Source organism: Anomaloglossus baeobatrachus, chromosome 2 (assembly GCF_048569485.1).
Source record: "Anomaloglossus baeobatrachus isolate aAnoBae1 chromosome 2, aAnoBae1.hap1, whole genome shotgun sequence".
NCBI classification, from domain to species: Eukaryota; Metazoa; Chordata; class Amphibia; order Anura; family Aromobatidae; genus Anomaloglossus; species Anomaloglossus baeobatrachus.
The window spans coordinates 543,500,384-543,522,496 of NC_134354.1; positions in this window are offsets into that span (position 1 = coordinate 543,500,384).

Sequence of the window (22,113 nt, forward strand, 5' to 3'; positions counted from 1 at the left end):
AAAAACTGCATCTTCTGGCAGAAAAACGCACCAAACAGTAAGGTTTGTTTTTGCCATGTTTTGGTGCATTTTTGGTGTTTTTGGGCAACGCATTTTACATAATGAACTCAATGGTTGGAAGGGCTTCAAAACCCATGGAAAACTGCACCAAGAATTGATATGCTGCAGTTTTTTTTTCCTGAACCAAATCTACAAAGTAAAAAAAGCAACATGTGCACAGCATTTCAGAATTCTCATTGACTTTGTTGCTATAAGGATAGATATGTATTTTTATGACAAAACTGCACCAAATTCACATAAAAAAGCATAAAAAATGCAGCATGCACACACAGCATTAGAGGTGAGTGAGTCCATGCAAAGTTAATGGATATTTAGTAATTTCATTTTGATTTTAGTAAGTCTCCTAAAATAACTGCTGAAATGCAGAAGATTTCATCTGCCAGAGAAGGCTCACATGACTTTGGGCATGGCTGGGTTGGCTTAAATGGTATAGTACAGCCTACCAAGAAAGACTATCATAGCGTGCACAAAAGCAGAAGCTCGGAATGCAGCAGTCATGTGGTGAATCGGAATATAAAAAGAGATTTCAGATTAACAACAATAGAGATAGGGAGAGAAAGCCATAATACATACTATAAACCTTACAGTTACCTACCATTTACCAAAAGCCATATACAGTATATTGAGGTCATCATAATATTATAAAGGTTGTGTTTGTGTTAAAGAGCTTGACATGAGTTGCAAATGGCTGCAAATCACATTTTTAAAAAATTGGCAAAGCAGGAAATTTCAATTTTCAAAAGTTTTGCTCATGTCTACCCTTTCATCGAATGGCAGAGGTATATGTGTGCAAATGAAGAGTTATGTCATGGAATTTATGTATACTTACTACAGTGGGGGGGTGTACGGTCACAAAGGTTGGTGAATGGTATATGGTGATTAAGAGCAAGAAAAGAAGGACACAGAATCAATTTGTTTTAATAAAATACCACTCTTATTCTGTCAAGGATAAGTATGTTGAAGGAGAGGAACATGGAATGCTTTTGCAATATGAAAGCATATGTAGCTAAACATTCAATAACTCCTAGTGCATATGTCACCTTGAAATAATGAGTAGATGCTAATAAGAGCTTTGGCATGCTAACATACTTTTTGTTAATCAATATTCATGATGACTGTTATGAAATAAGTTTGTATTATTATCATCTTTAAGAAACTAGTTTTTTTTCCCCTTCATTTTGTAATGCATTTCCGTTAATTGTCATGTATAACTCAAATAGAGTGGGCAATGTGGATGCCATACAATACAGTCAGAGTGTTCTCTAAGTCATACTGTTTATGGTGATTCCAAATGTCTATTGTTTTATTTACATGGTAGGATTTGTTTCCACAATAAATACATTTAAAAAAATATATATTTCTCCAAATTCTGAGAGCCACAAGTTTTCCAATATTTGTTTCAATCCATGATGAGGGATTATTTTTTTCCGAGACAAGATGTTTTCATTGGTATAGTTTTCTGGTATATACAAATCTTTCATCACTTTTTATATCACTTTTTGGGAGATGTTATGTACAAAAGCAAATTCAGCAATTTTGGATTTTTAAAATTTTCAAACACTATTCACTATTCTATTTTCTTGATATGTTAATTTATTCTACAGATTGATATGATGTGATGCCATATACCATGCTCTGCCGGTTTTTGTTTATTTTTTACAGCCATAAACATTACATGGTGTTGTGGTGCTGTCGCGGGCGGAGGAGGGGACGCTGCGCTCTCCCACTGCTTAGGTCCGGCTGCTGCTGCTCGGTGGTGGCTCGAGCGGTGGGCCGGATCCCGGGGACTCGAGCGGCGTTCCTCGCCCATGAGTGAAAGGGTGGTGGTTTGGTTTAGGGATATTGTCCATGACGCCACCCACAGTTGTGGTGAGATTGGTGACACCACTGCTGCTCTGGACAGGGATCCCGGGAGCGATGACAGGGAGCAGCTTGGATGTTGGTTCTCCCCTCCGTGGGTAGGGGGATTGGTTGTCCCGGGGCCCGGTGAGGGGTAGGATGCTTGACAGGTGGGCTACGGGGCCTGGTGAGGTGCAGAGTCATGGGGGCAGCGCTGTGCCGCACGGCACGGTGGTACTCACTCAGCCAGTAACGAATACATGGTCTCCGGTAAAACAAACGGCTGGATGGACGGGTCCCACAGATGGCTGCAGTGTTTCTCCTCCCGGCAGGTTGATGGTGACTGCCTTTCCCTGCACCTGTGTAGTGTGTACGGTTCCAATGGGTTCCCACCGGTAACCCGCTCCCCAGTTTGGATGGGTGCTGAAGGAGCCCCTTTTGCCCGCAGGCTCTGGCCCTGGGAACTTTAGCCTTGGCGGTGACTGTGTTTCCCTCTATGGTTTGAGCTGTCACCTTCAATCGGGTCTTGACTGCTGGGAAACCCCGGAGGTTCCCTTCGCTAACAGATTTGACAAATTCAATGGCGACTCCTAGCCTTGTCGGGGTCCGTAAGCCCTGCTGGATGGTGCTGTCTTCTCTTTGTTCACTGGTCCGGTACCGCCGGGCCACCGCCCATCCACGGTCCTTACAGCTCACTCCAATCGGCCTCTCCTGAAGATGGTCACCACCGTCTGCCAACCTTGCTGTACCGTCCGGGCCACACATCCGGACCGCTTTCTGTCTGCTCCTCTACCACTTCACTTCCTTACACTTCCACTTCAAACTCTCAACTCCCTCCTTTTCCCGCCTCCAGGACTGTGAACTCCTCGGTGGGCGGGACCAACCGCCTGGCTCACCCCCTGGTGTGGACATAAGCCCCTGGAGGAAGGCAACAAGGATTTTATGTTTGGCTTTGGTGTGCCTAACCGGGGTGTGGGGTGTGTTGGTGTAGTTCTGTGATGACCTGGCTTGTCCAGGGCGCCACAGTGCTATCTCCATACATTACTTACAGCCAGCTGCTAGCAAAGTGGTAACAGCTAATCCACTGAGGCAATCTTTTTAACCTTGGACAACTTTTTAAAGTGTACACTAGGTTTGCCATTCAGTGCATCCTGCATATTGGATGAAAAGGGTCATGGATAGGGATGATCGAATACCTCAAATATTCGGCTTCACGAATATTTGCCGAATAGGTCACCGCTATTCGCAAATATTCGATGCGCAATGTAAGTCTATGGAAAACCCGAATAACAACTATTCTGAACTATTCGGGCATCCCATAGACTTACATTGCACATCGAATATTCGCATAGCGGCAATCTATTCATTGGACATTTGCGAAGCCGAATATTTGAGGTATTTGATCATCCCTAGTCATAGCTTCTTAATAACAGATATGCCATGCTACTATAGTGCTTTGATTATGGATTCTAATATATGCCCAAATTTGAAGAGGTCTAGCTCCCGTTTTCTAGTTTACCATACATTGATTAACATATCACATATACTGTACACTGACTAGCACCCAGGTAACAATGTTTTGAACGTTTGACTTTCAGGCTTCATATCTCACCATCCACTACATTTTCTAAAGTGAGACTACCTTCATTTTATAGACAATCATCTTGACTATCCAATACATTAATTTGACTTGCAACTAGTTAGCATATGACTAGTTATGCAGATTATTGGCATGTCACTGCATTTTTACTGTTTTACTCCTAAAAGTCTAAATTTAAATTTTTATTATTTTGTTAGTATTGTGAAAATCCACCTTTGGCTTTACAATGCCTGAAACTTTCAGGGCATGCCCTGGATACAATTCAAGTATGTCTCAACTGAAATTTCATCCCAGGTCACTTGAGCATTTATAAAGCATTTTCTTCAACTCTACCCAAAAGCGTTCAATTGCGTTGAGGTCCACGGAGGAACAATCCAGAACTTGCACTTCATTGTCATTGAACCATTTGTTTGCCAACTCGCTTTGGGTCATTGTCCTGCTGGAACGTTATGTTGTCCTTCTCATACCCATAGTACTTGAGTATATAAAGTAACTTGTCTTATAGGATACTCACATGTAGCTAAGCATTGAGACCATCATAAATCCTGGTCAAATATCCCATGACTTTTACTGTGAAACAACTTTATACAATCAAGCTTCCTCCACAAAACTTGTCAGTTCCATCAATTTCTTGATCCATTATCTCCTTTTTCCTTGTTTCTTCCAGACCCATTTCAACCTATCAGAGACTAATCTATTGACTTTTGTCTAAGCACTCCAAATCACCCGTTTCCAACCTGTCCACATTTTATACTTTTTTGGAAACTTGAGCTGACAGGTCTTATGATGATATTGAAGTTGAGGTTTCTTCACTTCTGTGATGTCACTATTATGAACCATATGAGTCATTTCCACTGCCATGTTTGTCGCACCAGAACTGATAGACCTTGAGAAGAACCAAATTATGGACTCTGATATTTTGCCTGGACATCCACCTCTTGACATTTGAATGGATGGACTTCATTTTGTATTCTTCCAACAGTCATGGCACTCACATGATGCAGTTTGGCAATTTTCTTGTCCAAGAGACTGCTATCGATTAGCTGGATGAGGTAGTTTCTCTTTTCTTGGGAAATCTTCTTTATGGATGCTCCTCGATTTGAACCACTGATGATACTGTTGGAAATCAACCTAATAGCACAGTGGGAATGTGAAAACGGGTTGTAATTTGCACTATACAGGAACATAAATATTTTTTAGACTTCCAGGAGCAAAACAGTAACAATGCAGTGACAGGACAAGATTCTGCATAACTAATTATATGCTAAATAGTTGGAAGTCAAATTTATGTATGAGATAGCCAAGATGATTGTCTATAAAATGAAGGTAGTCTCACATTCGAAGCTGTAGTGGATTGTGAGATATGGAGCCTGAAAATCAAGAGTTCAAAACATTATTACTCTTTTGTTCATCTATGTACCTGTAACCTTATGTCACAGACTATAAAATGATACAGTATATGAATTTTGTATTGTCTGCAATGCAATGATAATTTCAAAACAATAGAAATGGCTAAAATCTGCAAACAGAATCAGATGCACAAGTCTCTTTTTACATAGAAAAGGTTTTTAATGGCACAGGGGAGCAGATACGACAGTGAGCTTGACAACATAATTAGAAGATTGTTACACTGGAAGGAAAAGAATGCTTTATACAGCCTTTCCGTTTTTCACTATGATTATTCTTCATGAATAGTTAATCAGCTTTCATTGCTCCCTAAATCCATAAGCTTTAAACCACTCACCAGTTCTTCTTAGTTAATACTAAATGGCAAACAGTGACACCTCCAGAAAGGAAATCTAAAGTGTTAACTAATGTGAGCAAACAGCTTGATGGCTGTAGATAAAAAAGAACTTTGACATATTACAAGTCATTTAGGAACATCACACTGTTACACCTCGACTGACATGAACTGACAAGGTTTGTTGGCCTATGCACCCATCTTCAATTTGTGTGTCAAATTTGTAGAGAATTGCCTAAACCCTCTTGGCTATCTTTTTAAATAAGGACTTTTAAATAAATGTTTACAATGATGTATTAAGTGAAATTAAACAATTGAGCTGCAGTTGGCTTATAAAGACCATATAATCTGCATTCTAAAATTTGGAGTACTATGCTACTGTTTAAAAGTTTGGATAACATATTTAAAGCACCACTCCATTGTTGTTTTTTTTTTATTTTACTGCCGGAGTGGAATAACTAATGTATGTTCCCTTCACTACTAAAATATTTACCAGTTGCCATCTTCTGCTCCAGTCCTGCTCCACCATCTTATGACTGCAGCTTCTGGCTGACCGGAAGTCAGAAGAGCGAACGGTCACAACTTCTCACTATAAATTTATGAGAGCCTAAAGGCCCCGTCACATGCTACGACATATCTAATGATATGTCGTCGGGTTCACGGAATTTGTGACGCACATCCGGCATCGTTAGAGATGTCGTAGCGTGTGACACCTCCGAACGACTGTTAACGAGCAAAAATACTCACCTTATCATTGCTCGTTGACACGTCGTTCATTTTCATAATGTCGTTCCTCCTTCTGCGCGCCGGTTGGTCATCGTTCCTGAGGCAGCACACATCGCTACGTGTGACACCCCAGGAACGACAAACACAGCTTACCTGCGTGCCGCTGACAATGAGGAAGGAAGGAGGTGGGTGGGGTGTTCCGGCTGCTAATCTTCACCCATCCGCTTCTATTGGGCGGCTGCTGTGTGACGTCGCTGTGACACCGAATCACCGAATGTCCCACCCCCTTCAGAAAGAGGATGTTCGCCGCCCACAGGGACGTCGTAAGGTAAGTACGTGTGATGGGGGTTAACGACATTGTGCACCATGGGCAACGAATTGCCCGTGACGCACAAACGATGGGGGCGGGTGCGATCGCTCATGCGATCGCATGATATATCGTAGCGTGTAACGCTGCCTTTATTCTGTCTATCATAGACTTACATTAAGAAGTGACTCTCAGTCCGCTCAGCAAACGCCGGAGTGATTCGACTAGTTACTGGTAGAAAGTGATCGGAGCTATGCCAAGTGCAGTATAAGATGTTGGCTGATGGGAATTTTACTACAAACAGAGAACATATATTATTGACATTGCTGTGAAGGTTAAATGAAACCACAAACACTTTAAGCTTCATTGTATTGACTTGTTTTACTAAATACTATAGTTATAATTTATATTAAATAAAATCATATTTAAATGGGTCTTTCCAAATTCAACCTTGGCCTATTTAAGCGCTTCTAAAGGCCCTGTGACACACAGAGATAAATCTGCGGCAGATCTGTGGTTGCAGTGAAATTGTGGACAATCAGTGCCAGGTTTGTGGCTGTGTACAAATGGAACAATATGTCCATGATTTCACTGCAACCACAGATCTGCTACAGATTTATCTCTGCGTGTGACGGGTCCTTTAGACTCACAACTGGGCCCTGGTTTTGGTGGAGACTGACTTTGATTGAAGAACTGAGCTAGTGTCTGTTTGTAATGCTGTATCTTGGCTTCTGTTTGAAGTCTGCCACCTGTCTGCCAGCTATCTCCAGTAATCCTGGTGGTTCATAACATAGTATATGTGTGTATGTGTGTATATATGTGTGTGTGATGTATGTATGTGTGTATGTCCGCTGAAGGAATTTGTACCGTTGCCTATACAATCACGAAATTTAGCACAGCAACCTCATGTGACTCAGGGAACATCATAGACCTATAGTTTGAGAGAAAAATTTTACTCCACGTTTTACAGTTATTCAGCAAAAGCCTCCTTACATTACTGTCAATGGAGCTGGAAGCTACAGATCAGTAATAGGAGTTGTGATTGGTTGCTATAAGCAATGAAGGACATTCTTAATATAAGAAGCTTATGTGTGAGGTAATATGATTTCTGTGGAGATATGGCTAGAGAGAGAGACAGACAGAGAGAGAGATACAGACAGAGACAGACTGAGAGACAGACTGAGAGACAGACTGAGAGACAGAGAGAAAGAGACAAACTGAGACAGCCAGACAGAGACAGACAGCAAAAGAGACAGACAGACAAAGGCAGACAGGGAAAGAGACAGATACAGAAAGGGTCAGACAGGGTAAGAGGCAGACAGACAGAGACAGACAGAGAGAGACAGACAGGAAAAGATACAGACAGACAGACACAGACAGGGAAAGAGGCAGAGAGACAGCAACAGACAGGTAAAGAGGCAGATGAACAGAGAGACAGACAGACAGGAAAAGAGGCAGACAGAGTCAGACAAGGAAAGAGACACAGATAAACAGACATCGAAAGAGACAGACAGAGAAAGTGGCAGACAGGGAAAGAGACAGAAAGACAGAGACAAACAGAGAGGCAGACAGGGAACAAGGCAGAGACAGACAGAGACAGACAGAGAGAAGCAGACAGGGAGCGAGACAGAGACAGACAGAGGAGGACAGGGAAACAAGCAGACAGACAGAGACAATCAGGGAAAGAGACAGACAGACAGAAAGGGAAAGGTACATACAGACAGAGACAGACAGGCAGGGAAAGAGACAGACAGAGACAAAGGCAGACAGAGACAGACAGAAAGGGAAAGAGGCATACAGACAGTGACAGACAAACAGGGAAAGAGACAGACAGAGGCAGACAAGAAAAGAAACAGACAGAAAGACAGAGACAGGAACAGACAGACACGGAAAAAGACAGAGACAGACAGAGGCAGACTGGGAAAGAGACAGACAGACAGAGAAATAGCTCAGTAACAAAAGAAATGTGAAACTAATACAGCGCTGCCGAAGATATGACATAAATCTAAAGAAGATCAAATGAAGGTGGTTTATTCTTTTATTGATTTTAATAAAACCACCTTCATTTGATCTTCTTTGTAATTATGTCATATCTTCGGCAGTGCAGTATTAGCTCCACGTTTCTTTAGTTCCTGAGCTGCTTTGGCTTTTATAAGCGCATGGACTCTGCAGCAGCCAATTATATGCTTTAAATCAGGTTGTGTGATACACAACCCCATAAGGTGAGCACATTCCTTTATCACTTGTGCATGTATAAGACCCTATTGCACTTTTTCACCCTTCAGCTTTCCATTTAGACAGAGAAATAGGCAGACAGGGAAACAGGCAGACAAACAGCAACAGACAGGGAAAGAGAAAGAGACAAACAGACATAGATAGACAGGGAAAGAGACAGACAAAGAGACACAGACAGGGACAGACAGATATGTAAAAAGACAGACAGAGGCAGACAGGGAAACAGACAGAGAAAGACAGACAGGGAAAGAAACAAACAGAGAAAGAGGTAGACAGGGAAAGAGACAGACAGGAATAGAGAGAAAGGTAAGGAGACAGAGAGAAAGATAGGGAAAGAGACAGACAGGGAAAGAGACAGACAGGGAAAAAGACAGACAAAGACAGAGAGAGACAGACAGAAATAGAGAGAGAGACAGACAGACAGAGTGAGATAGACAGAGAGTAGAAGAGAGGGAGAGTGGGAGAAAGACAGAGACACTTAGTTACTATCCCGGGTAACGCTGGGCACTAAAAAAAAATATTTTTATCAATATTATTATGGTTATGAACCACTTTTAATCTATCGAGTACCACATTTTTTACATAATGATCATACTTATAATTTTACCATTTATTCAGTATATTAATACAACAATTGATTGTCCACTCAATGCTAACCTTACAGGCTGATACTGACTCTACCATCCACTGTCCCACTTCATCCAGGTATTATATTGTTGATCTACCTATTCTCACTTAGCAGCTTTGTAGTACCCATTATTGATTATTCTGAAGATAGACTCATGTAAAATCTTTTTCACAATTGTTTTTAGAAATCTCAGAATTACAGAAATTTAAGTGGATAAGATTTATTGTGTAGAGCATATAAATATTAGTATTAAATTATAAACATTCAGTAAGATTTAAAAAAAAAAAAGAAAAAAAGAATGTTTAATGCAATACATTTAATTTTCTGTCTGGCCTACTTATATATTGCTTGTTTTGACATAGCATCCATTAGTGACAAATTCTACAGCCTAATTACAGCCTGAAAATGAAATCTCAAATTGTATGTAACATTCTTCTCCAGTTATGGAAAATGCTATTTTATAACTTATGCATTCCAAAGTGTAAACAGTTCAAAGTTATTTAATATCCTTGACTGTTTTAGTACCTAATGCTAATTTTACTTAAAATGTTTTTTTTTCTTGCGTAAACAGACTCTTTTCTATACTATTTACCAAGAATGATATTTTTTAATCAATTAACTTTAACGTCTGCTGGTATTTCAGGACTCTCAGTTGTTTTAGGTCTCCTAAGTAGTAATGGGCGATCCCCCTGATAGTTGGGATTGGGGAGCCTCGCCCGAACATTTTGTAAAGATCGGGATCGGGATCGAGATAACACGGTCTTGCATCTGATCACCGATCTTGGACTTTACAGATATGTGATGAGACGGGGGGGGGGGCTGTAAAATAAAGAATATAGTTAATAATAACGATTGTCATTATACTTCCAGGTCCCGTGACGCATCCTGCTTCCAGGTCCAATTATTGCTGTGCCCTTCCGGTAACCACCGCTGAAATGTTGTATTACCTTATTGGCTACAGACTGGTCACATGACTATGACGTCTCATAGGTCCTGTTAACTGAACTTGGATTGTAACTGTGCGAGTGTCGCATCACATCGCAGCGCACAATATCCTGACATCAGCGGGTCGGTTGCATGTTATTTCCATGCAGCTGAGGTTCTCCTGTCCGGAGAGCGTCAGGTGCGGGGTGATGCAATGCAAGACCGCACGAGTTATACCCTAAGGGGTACTTTGCACGCTGCGACATCGCAAGCCGATGCTGCGATGCCGAGCGCGATAGTCCCCGCCCCCGTCGCAGCTGCGATATCCTTGTGATAGCTGCCGTAGAGAACATTATCGCTACGGCAGCTTCACATGGACTCACCTGTCCTGCGATGTCGCTCTGGCCGGCGACCCACTTCCTTATTAAGGGGGCGGGTCGTGCGGCATCACAGCGACGTCACACGGCAGGCGGCCAATAGGAGCGGAGGGGCGGAGATGAGCGGGATGTAAACATCCCGCCCACCTCCTTCCTTCCGCATATCCTACGGAAGCCGCGGTGACACCGGTAGGAGATGTTCCTCGCTCCTGCGACTTCACACACAGCGATGTGTGCTGCCGCAGTAGCGAGGAATAACATCGGACCGTCGCGTCAGCGTAATTATGGATTACGCCGACGCTGCATCGATGATACGATTACGACGCTTTTGCGCTCATTAATCGTATCATCGAACCTTTACACACTACGATGTCGCATGCGATGCCGGAAGTATGTCATTTTCAATTTTACCCCACCGACATCGCACCTGCGATGTCGTAGTGTGCAAAGCCCGCCTTACGTGTTCAAAGTGCTTACCAAACATCTAGAAAAATTATTTGAGGGCTCTAGTTTCCAAAATGGGGTCACTTGTGGGGGAGCTCCATTGTTTAGGCACCTCAGGGGGTCTTCAAACCCGATATGGCGTCCACTAATGAGTGCAGCTAATTTTGCGTTCAAAAATTTAAATGGCGCTCCTTCCCTTTTGACCTCTGCCATGCGCACAAACAATTGATTTTTACCACATATGGGGGTATCAGCGGACTCAGGAGAAAATGCACAGTAAATTGTAGGGTGCACTTTCTCTTTTCTCCCTTGTAAAAATGAAAATTTTATGGCTAAAGTAACATTTTTGTGTTAAAAAGTAAAATTTTCATTTTTTCCTTCCACATTGCTTTGGTTCCTGTGAAGCACCTAAAGGGTTAATAAACTTCTTGGATGTGGTTTTGAGCAGAGTGAGGGGTGCAGATTTTAGAATGGGGTCACTTTTGGGTATTTTCTGTCACCTCGGCCTCTCAAAGTCACTTTCAAATGTGATGTGGTCCCTAAAAAAAAATTCTTTTGTAAATTTTGTTGGAAAAATGAGAAATTGCTGATGACCTTTGACCCCTTCTAACTTCCTAACAAAAAAATTTTGTTTAGAAAATTGCGCTGATGGAAAGTAGACAAGTGGGAAAGTTTATTTATTAACTATTTTGTGTGACATATCTCTCAGATTTATGGGCATACATTTTCAAAGTTTGAAAATTGCGAAATTTTCATAATTTTCGCAAAATTTCCTAAATTTTCACAAATAAACGCAAAAAATATCGGCCTAAATTTACCACTGACATGAAGTACAATATGTCACGAAAAAACAATCGCCAGGATCCGTTGAAGCGTTCCAGAGTTATAACCTGTCAAATTGACACTGGTCAGAATTGCAAAAAATGGCCCAGTCATTAGGGTGTTTTAGTGGCCAGGGGTGAAGGGGTTAAGGCCATTGTCTGAGGAACTATCATGCTATATGATTGATTGTGGGGGGACCATCTCTCTGTATTGGGGATGTGAGAAATCCATAATACTGTATAGTGTGGTTGTGGTGGATAATTAAATTGTTTGAGGGTGCTGTGGGGGATCCATAAAATTATATCGGAAGCTGTGGGGGATTAGTCATTCCATGTAGGGTAGGTATGGGAGGATCATCATACTGTATAGGGTGGCTATAAAGGGATTATTATACTGTGTAGGGTGGCTTTTATTGCAAATTTGTACTTTGTGGTGGGGTTATAGGAGGACCATTATACTGTTAGGTGGGAGTTTTGGTGAGACTACCATATTGTGTGATGTGGCATACTGTATGGGGGTCTGTGAAGGCCATCATACAGTGTGGAGGTCCATGGCACCCATTATACTGTGTGAGTACCTGTGCTAACCATCATAATCTATGGGGTGTTATGTGGGACATAAAAAGGTTAGTGTAGTTCAAGACTACAGCTAATTGGGTAAAAAAACAAGCCTGCATATGACTATATCCCGTGCTTTTTTTGTGGCGGTACGTGCCGGTACGGCGTACCAGAAAAATATGAAGAGCGCTGAGGGCCAGCACCTCTGGCTCTGTCCACATGGCTAATTTGTAAACTATACAAATTAGCCATGTGTGGAGCGGAGGCACAAGCAGAGCAGCTACTGGAGCTGCAGCACCTGCGATGATGTCACGTACATGTGACTCGGGTGGGCGGAGCCATGGAGTTTTGCCCAGCAAGAAAAAAGCTGGAGAAGATAGAGGAGTGCAGGGTATGTGAGAGAGGGGTGCAGAGGACGGAAGGCTGTGCAGGGGGAAGAAGGATGCAGGTGGGATAGAGTGAGATCAGGGGTATGGAAAATTGACAGATGAGGGGCATAGAGGATGGAGATATCAGGGGGTTCGAGGATGGAAGGAGCAGGGGGATGGAGGATGGAGAGACCAGGGGGATGGAGAATGGAGGGAGCAGGGAGATGGAGGATAGAGGGAACAGGGGGATGGAGAATGGAGGGAGCAGGGCTCATTGAGTTTTGTTTCATCAAACTTGTCTTAGATGGATAAAATAACGCACTATTTCTCGGTCGGTGCGGCTCCGGCATGCAAAAGACCCCGAACAGACGTGGAGACATAAACAAATCAGTTGATAGTTGAAGAACCATTGACCACGTTCTGCTCTATCGAACCTGCATCAGTTAGTGTTAATGATACTGATGAATTTGGTTGAAATTTGGCGTTTCTTATAGAATACAGCATAGGTAAGTCGAAAACCATATTTTGCGAGTGAAAAAAAAAGATTATACAGTATTAGTCATTTTTAATTTTTCTTTTGAAATCTGAATTACATAGTTTTTGATTGAAATTAGCATACAGACTACAAAACTGAATAATGAGAAACAGGGCCGCATCGTCCATTGGACAAGTTGAGCAGTTTGCTCAGGCGGCACTATATTCAGGGGGACGGCAATGTGGCCGGGGGCGAAGCTGTATGGGGACTGCCGTTTTCCGCCGCCCAGTGCTTCAACAGGTAAATTGTGCACAGGATCTCCCGGCCGCGTGACAGCACGAAAGCACCCCCTCCCCGCTCCTTAATCTTGGCCGCCGACACCTGACAGCACCCCCCCGCTCCTTGCCTCAGAGATGCGTACCGGCAAATATTTTTTTACAAAAAAAGCGCTGGCTATATCAGGGTAAAGATGTAAAAGATATGGCTCTTGGAAGAAAGGAATGAAAAAATGAAAGGGCAAGAATGGAAAATCACCCAGTTGTAAAAGGGTTACTATATAAAGTACTGGAGCAGCAAATACTAGACACCATAAACCTCATAATATTATTACCACTGACTGAGAAATGTGAACATTATTACATCACTGGCCAAAATCTACACAAATGAGAGAACATTAGTAGAACGTCATATTATCTGCAGTGCATATCAGTTATTTATTTAACTAGCGACTTGATAGCAGGAGCCACTCAGACCCACTGGACTTATCTATTGGTTCCTTGACTTGATTCAAAAATGGATATCTCCATTTTTTTGCAGACTCCTCAATATGCAAACAATCATGGACATGTGAATTCTGATATAGACTATAATGAGTATATGTTAGATTTGTGAAAAACATGGATAGAACACATATGTAAAACACAAAAGTCTGAATGAGTCTTACTTTGTGATATTAAGAAAAAATGAATACATTTATTTAAAATGAACTAGTCACCAGGATATTATCCCTTCCTCCACCTTTACTACTCATACACATTTGTAGCTTTTGCAAAGACAGATTCAGCCATCCCATTATTTAGACCAGGGTTGGGGAACCTCGGGCCCGTGGGCCATATATGGCCTGCGATGACATTTTCTGTGGCCCCTGGGCAGATTCCCAGGGACTGCAGTGCTCAAGCGGCAGCCCCATCTTGCTGGCTGCTGGCCCTTTAAACCCTCTACACGATGCACGCCCATGGAAGGAGCCCAAACATTCTAGGCTCAACCATGCATACACTGGAAGATTACTTTGTGGGCATGGTAAGCCTGCAATGTCCTCTCCCACAGAAGAGGAGCAGCTGCCTGAGCATTCCCCAAGTTTGTTTGTGCCTCCAGGCCTGTCTGAGCCCCTCCAGCATCCCCAGGCCTCTGTGTGTGTCACCCTGCAGCCTCCTCAGGCCTCTGTGTGCCCTTTCAGGTCTCCCCAGGCTTCTGTGTGTGCCCCTCCAGGCTCCGCAGGTCTCTGTGTGCCCATCCATCCACCCCAGAGCTGTCTGTGACCCCTCAATACTGTATATACGACCATCAATGTTTGTGCCCCACCCCAACTATGTCTTGGCCCACTAGTGATGTATTTACTCCCAGATATGTCTGTTCCCCAGTGATGTTTATACCCCCCACTTCCCTAGTGATATAGATTCTTCTCAGCCCTCCCCAGTTATGTATATGCCCTCTACTAACGAAGGTCACTGCGCTGACCAAAACGTCTTGCAAAATTTGAACTGTTCTACATTTTGAATAAAGTTTTCTTTTTTGCATCTATTTTGGAGTGCCTGATCTAATACCCACCCACAGGGAAGCATGGTTGAGGCCGCTTTATAATTTGTGACTGTTGATCCACAAATGAAACTTGGACTGTACTAAAGGTGGAGGATATTATCAACAGTTGTAAATATTAGACAATATTGCAACAAAACCTTCAGGCCTCTTTTTAGAACTGAAGATGAAGAGAAATTCACTCTTCAGCAGGACAATAACTCTAAGCATACCTGCAAAGCAATAAGAAAATGGCTTCACCAAAGCAACAATAAAGTTTTGAAATGGCCAAGGCCAGAACTCAGACCTGAAATCATTTGAAAACCTGTGTCTTGACCTAAAGAGGACTGTACCTGGGAAACATAATCACAATCAAAGATATGGAGCACAACTGCAGGGAAGAGTGGGCAAAGATTGCCGAGTCTAGTTGAGCCATTGTGGCACCCCAGGATTTGGTTGCCACAACAGCATTGCCCCTCCAAAGGGTTAATGCTGAGCCTGGAGGTAATTGGGAGGTCCATTGGCCAGAAAGTACCAACATCCAACGCCGTTCCTCTCTCGGGCCAGCAGAGGGAGCTCTAAACCTGGCGTTCCAGGGAGCACTTCCTTAAGTCTGACCTGAGGGAGGAGTTAGTGTTCAGTCTGTTAGGGAAGTTTGGAGAGAGAGGACGTGGAGTAGTGCAGTCTTGTGAGCTGGGGTTGGAGCTAGGTTAGCTCAACCCAGGAAAGCAAACACTGTAAAGAGGCACAGAAGAAGATTTAGACATCGGAGTCTGTGGTTGCCAGGGTGAAAAACCCTTTCCTGGCAGCCGAATCCGAAGGGTAGGAGGACTGCAAGTCTCCTGGCCCCCAAAACCATCCGAAGGTACAGCTGCATCACCAGGGCCTGGTGTGGACCCCCGCAGGGGAGCATCAGAGAGAGCCTGCGCAGGCTATCCTAGGAGAAAGGGATGAACCACCGGTCCCAGCAACAAGAGGGCCATTGCTAAATTCAAAGTGCAGGGTCCTGTAGAAGTGAAGGAAGAACAGGGAGTAGGCCTCAATACTCGACTGGCCAAGAAGAGCACACCAGTTACTTCCAGGCCGACCGGATCCCCTTCATCACCTGTGACGGTCTCCCAGGACTGGACTGTTTTGCCAAGTAAAAGAAAAGAAGGTAAAGAGACTACTGTTTGTGTCTGTTTCTTTCACTGCCCTGTCGGGCCTGCCCCGTATCATTCAAACAAAACCATCATAGACTCTTACAAGCATCAACGGTTGCCCCGGGGTACCGCTCCACCTGTGGGGAGCAGGACCATCCAATCTGCCATTCCACCACGCTCCGGAGGCCCCATACAGCAGCGGCGGCTTAATAGCCGCAAACCACAGGTGGCGTCACAAATACAAACTTTAATAATCACCATCCCCACTGAAGCCATATTAATTGACTCCCGCCAGGGTCATGGAGTCAGGCCCCACCACCACTGACTACCCCCGGTCTAGTCTGGCCCGGCACCGGGTGTCCCATAGACCTGGGGTGGGTGAGTCAAAATGCTAATAGACTCCTTTCCAAAAATACTGAATGCTGTCATAAAGTTAACATGCACTTCAAAAAATATTCATTTAACGGTGTGCATATTCATGCAATCATATTATTTAACCTCTTCACAACACATGACGTACTGGGTACGTCATGGATCGTATGAGGTTAATCCCCACGGGTAGCACATCTCAGCTAATTTCAACAGCTCAGATGTGTGCCTGCCTGACGCGAGTGGAATTGCTTTTCACTGACGCCTATTAACCCCTTACATCTCGCTGCCAAAATATGATAGCGAGATGTAAATGCACGCTGCCATAAGGGCGACTTACCCACCGCCATCGGAAGTCACGTGACATGATCACGTGACTTCTGGTGCTTGCCATGGTAGCACAGAGTCATGTAATGAGTCCTGTAGCTATCATGAGTAGAGTTGAGCGCGGTTCGTGGTTCGTGGTTCTCCAGTTCGCGGCTCGAGTGATTTTTGGGCTGTTCGAGATCGAACTAGAACTCGAGCTTTTTGCTAAAAGCTCGATAGTTCTAGATACGTTCGAGAACGGTTCTAGCAGCAAAAAGCAGGGCTTTTTACAGCTACAGTGAGCAGGAGCCATCGCTGGCAGCCTGCCACAAGCTGGTAACCAAGATAAACATCGGGTATCCAAGCAAAGCGCTTTGGTTAGTAACCCGATGTTTATCTTAGTTACGTGCAGGAAGCCCACGCTTTCCCGCTCAGCTCGCTCCACCCCCTCCTGCCCGCGGCATGTACACATACATACACATACACAAACACACACACACACACACATCCACCCCCCCCCCCCCCCCCGCCCGCCCGCCCGCCCGCCCGCTCGCTCGCTCGGCTTACCTGCGGTGATGAAGTCCCGCCATCCCGACCTCAGCGCTGTCACTGTCCTCCATGGCCGCCACTTGTCACATCACCTATCGCTTCCGACCCGAGACTGACTAGCGGTGACGTCACGGACCTCTCGCGATACTTGATGTGAAGGCGCCGGTCATTGACCTCAGTGACAGGGGCTGTCAGTATGCTGGAGATCAGCGCAGGTAATGTACCTCACTGACAGCAGCACTTGTCACCCCCCTGCAGTGACCTGGGCTGACCCATTGATGTTAGCTCAGGTCACTGCATTGCTCTCCCAGCCAATGGGGAACATCCTGCTCTTCATTGACTGGGACAGTGTGCATCGTCATGGCAACCCCTTGGATTACACCAGACCTGGATTTGTTTTTCAATCTAATAAATTGGTTAAAGAGGGAATGTTTTGGGGAGTGTTTATTCAAATAAAAATGTGTTTGTCGTGTATTTTTTTTTTATTACTGACTGGGTTGGTGATGTCGGGTATCTGATAGACGCCTGACCTCACCAACCCCAGGGCTTGATGCCAGGTGACATTACACATCTGGTATTAACCCCAAATATTACCCCGTTTGCCACCGCACCAGGGCGCGGGATGAGCTGGGGCGAAGCACCAGGATTGGCGCATCTAATGGATGCGCCACTTCTGGGGCGGCTGCGGCCTGCTATTTTTAGGCTGGGGAGATTCCAATAACCATGGACCTCCCTAGTCTGAGAATATCAGGCCCCAGCTGTCTGCTTTACCTTGGCTGGTGATCCAATTTTGGGGGACCCCTACGTGTTTTTTTTTTTAATTATTTATTTAATTTAAAATAACAGCGTGGGGTGCCCTCAGTTTTGGATTACCAGCCAAGGTGAGGTTGCCAGCTGTGGTCTGCAGGCTGCAGCCGTCTGCTTTACCCTAGCTGGCTACAAAACTAGGGGGAACCCTATGTCATTTTTTTTTCATTTTTTTGGCTAAATACAAAGCTAAGCACCCCTTAGTGCCACATGAAAGGTACCAAAGGGTGTTCCACTTTTTCTCCATTTTTTTCTCCACTTTCTCTCCACTTTTTCTCCACTTTTTCTCCATTTTTTCTCCACTTATTCTCCACTTTTTCTCCTCTTATTCTCCATTTTTTCTCCACTTTTTCTCCACTTTTTCTCCTCTTATTCTCCTCTTATTCTCCTCTTATTCTCCACTTTTTCTCCACTTTTTCTCCACTTTTTCTCCACTTTTTCTCCACTTTTTCTCCACTTTTTCTCCATTTTTGTCTCCACTTTCTCCACTTTTTCTCCACTTTTTCTCCACTTTTTCTCCACTTTTTCTCCACGTTTCCTCCACGTTTTCTCCACGTTTTCTCCACGTTTTCTCCACTTTTTCTCCTCTTATGCTCCACTTTTTCTCCACTTTTTCTCCACCTTTTCTCCTCTTAATCTCCACTTTTTCTCCACTTTTTCTCCACTTTTTCTCCACTTTTTTCTCCACTTTTTCTCCACTTTTTCTCCTCTTATGCTCCACTTTTTCTCCACTTTTTCTCCACTTTTTCTCCACTTTTTTCTCCACTTTTTCTCCTCTTATGCTCCACTTTTTCTCCTCTTAATCTCCACTTTTTCTCCACTTTTTCTCCACTTTTTTCTCCACTTTTTCTCCTCTTATGCTCCACTTTTTCTCCACTTTTTCTCCACTTTTTCTCCTCTTAATCTCCACTTTTTCTCCTCTTATGCTCCACTTTTTCTCCACTTTTTCTCCACTTTTTCTCCACGTTTTCTCCACTTTTTCTCCTCTTATGCTCCACTTTTTCTCCACTTTTTCTCCACTTTTTCTCCACTTTTTCTCCACGTTTTCTCCACTTTTTTCTCCACTTTTTCTCCTCTTATGCTCCACTTTTTCTCCACTTTTTCTCCACTTTTTCTCCTCTTAATCTCCACTTTTTCTCCACTTTTTCTCCACTTTTTCTCCACTTTTTCTCCACTTTTTCTCCACTTTTTCTCCTCTTATGCTCCACTTTTTCTCCACTTTTTCTCCACGTTTTCTCCACGTTTTCTCCACTTTTTTCTCCACTTTTTCTCCTCTTATGCTCCACTTTTTCTCCACTTTTTCTCCACTTTTTCTCCACTTTTTCTCCTCTTAATCTCCACTTTTTCTCCACTTTTTCTCCACTTTTTCTCCACTTTTTCTCCACTTTTTCTCCACTTTTTTCTCCACTTTTTTCTCCACTTTTTCTCCACTTTTTCTCCTCTTATGCTCCACTTTTTCTCCACTTTTTCTCCACTTTTTCTCCACTTTTTCTCCACTTTTTCTCCACTTTTTCTTCACTTTTTCTCCACTTTTTCTCCACTTTTTCTCCACTTTTTTCTCCACTTTTTCTCCACTTTTTCTCCTCTTATGCTCCACTTTTTCTCCACTTTTTCTCCACTTTTTCTCCACTTTTTTCTCCACTTTTTCTCCACTTTTTCTCCTCTTATGTTCCACTTATTCTCCACTTTTTCTCTACTTTTTCTATGGTCGGTCTACCCATTAGCTCTGCCATGCATAGTGTAGCTCTACACCTACTGCACATGTTACTTTATGATTGACATCTCTTTCGTACCAGAGCTGTCTAAGTCTACTCTGACCCCATATTTGTCATTACTATATTGTCCTTGTACTGTATTATGACATTTGTATCATGTGTTTCATTTCTTGCTGTGTTGCAATTTTTTTGCTGCATCCCAATTGTACCTCTACATTGTTCGAGTTTATGTTATTGTTCTCTCACTCTTATGTGATACTGATTATTGTCATTTTTCATGATTACATGCAGATAAGTCCAATCTGACGAAGGCTCAGGCCGAAACGTCATTTGTAACTTGTTTTGGACAAAAACATATATGCTTATGAAAAAAAAATTTTCTTAATACGGACCAATAAAGAGTGATTTTGCATTACTATCCGTTGTGACTTACTGACTTAGTCTGGGAGATTTAGAGTGCCGAGGTTACTCACTAATTTTATCTATTATTACCTCTGAGCACCTATATACCAGTGAGCAGAGCTTCCTCTACAGTAGTTCTCCTGATTAGGCATGCCCTTACCTCATGAGCAGGGCATTGCAGCTTTGGTAGCAACCATTACGACATGGACTCTGCTGCTGTGGACCCGGGGAGAGTGAGTGCAGATTCATTGCACCCACACTCCTCACATGAAGGGTCCGCACTCCTAGAAAATGGGGGATACGTTCCCTGAGTGTCTCCCCCCCATATTCTAGACGGTCCAGAGTCGTCGTGGGACCCCTTTATTTTTTTTCTTACAATAAATTGGTGAAAGAGGAAATGTTTTGGGGACTGTTTTTTCAAATAAATTTCTTTTGTCGATTTTTTGTTTTTGTTAGTACTGACAGTTTATGATGTTGGGTATCTAATAGACGCCATGACATCACAAACTGCTGGGCTTGATCTCAGGTGACTTTACAGCTAGTATCAACCCGATTTATTACCCCGTTTGCCACTGCACCAGGGCACGGGATGAGCTGGGGTGAAGCGCCAGGATTGGCGCATCTAGTGGATGCGCCACGTCTGGGGTGCCTGCGGCCTGCTATTTTTAGGCTGTGAAGGCCCAATAACTATGGACCTTCCCACCCTGAGAATACCAGACCACAGCTGTCCGCTTTACCTTGGCTGGTGATCCAATTTGGGGGGTCCCCTACTTTTATTGTGTAATTATTAATATTTATAAAATAATTATAAAAAAGAGCCTGAGGGGACCTCCACATTGGATCCCCAACCACGGTAAAGCTGCCAGCTGTGGTTTTCAGGCTACAGCCGTCTGCTTTACCCTAGCTGGATATCAAAAATGGGGGGACCCAACGTAATTTTTTTTTTTTTAACTATTTTTTAAATAGAAAAAATTAATGGGCTTCCCTGTATTTTGATTGCCAACCAAGGTAACGGCAGGCAGATGGGGGTGGCAACCCATAGCTGTCTGCTTTATCTGCGCTGAGAATCAAAAATACCGCGGAGCGCTACGTCATTTTTTTAAAGATTTATTTTTACAGCACTGTGATGTCCAGCAATCAAAATACAGGGAAGCCCATTTTATTTTTAGTTATTTAAATAAATAATTAAAAAAAATATATGTTAGCTCCCACTGCATTTTTTGTATTGCTAGCTAAGGGTAATCCAAGCAGCTACTGGCTGCTAACCCCCACTGCTTGGTGTTACCTTCACTGGCAATGGAAAATCCAGGGAAGCATTTTTTTTTTTTTTTGCCAAAAAGCTACAAAAAAAGGACGTGAGCTTCGCCATATTTTTGTATGCTAGCCAGGTATAGCAGGCAGGTGCTGGAAGAGTTGGATACAGCGCCAGAAGATGGCGCTTCTATGAAAATGCCATTTTCTGAGGTGGCTGCAGACTGCAATTCGCAGCAGTGGGGCCCAGAAAGCTCAGGCCAACCGGTGGTGCGGATTCCAATCCCAGCTGCCTAGTTGTACCTGGCTGGACACAAAAATGGGGCAAAGCCTACGTCATTTGTTTTCTAATTATTTCATGAAATTCATGAAATAATAAAAAAAGGGCTTCCCTTTATTTTTGGTTCCCAGCCGGGTACAAATAGGCAACTGGGGGTTGGGGGCAGCCGTACCTGCCTGCTGTACCTGGCTAGCATACAAAAATATGGCGAAGCCACATAATTTTTTCAGGGGGCAAAAAACTTCTGCATACAGTCCTGGATGGAGTATGCTGAGCCTTGTAGTTCTGCAGCTGCTGTCTGTCTGTATGGAGAAGAGCAGACAGCAGCTGCAGAACTACAAGGCTCAGCATACTCCATCCAGGACTGTATGCAGAAGTTTTTTGCCCACCAAAAA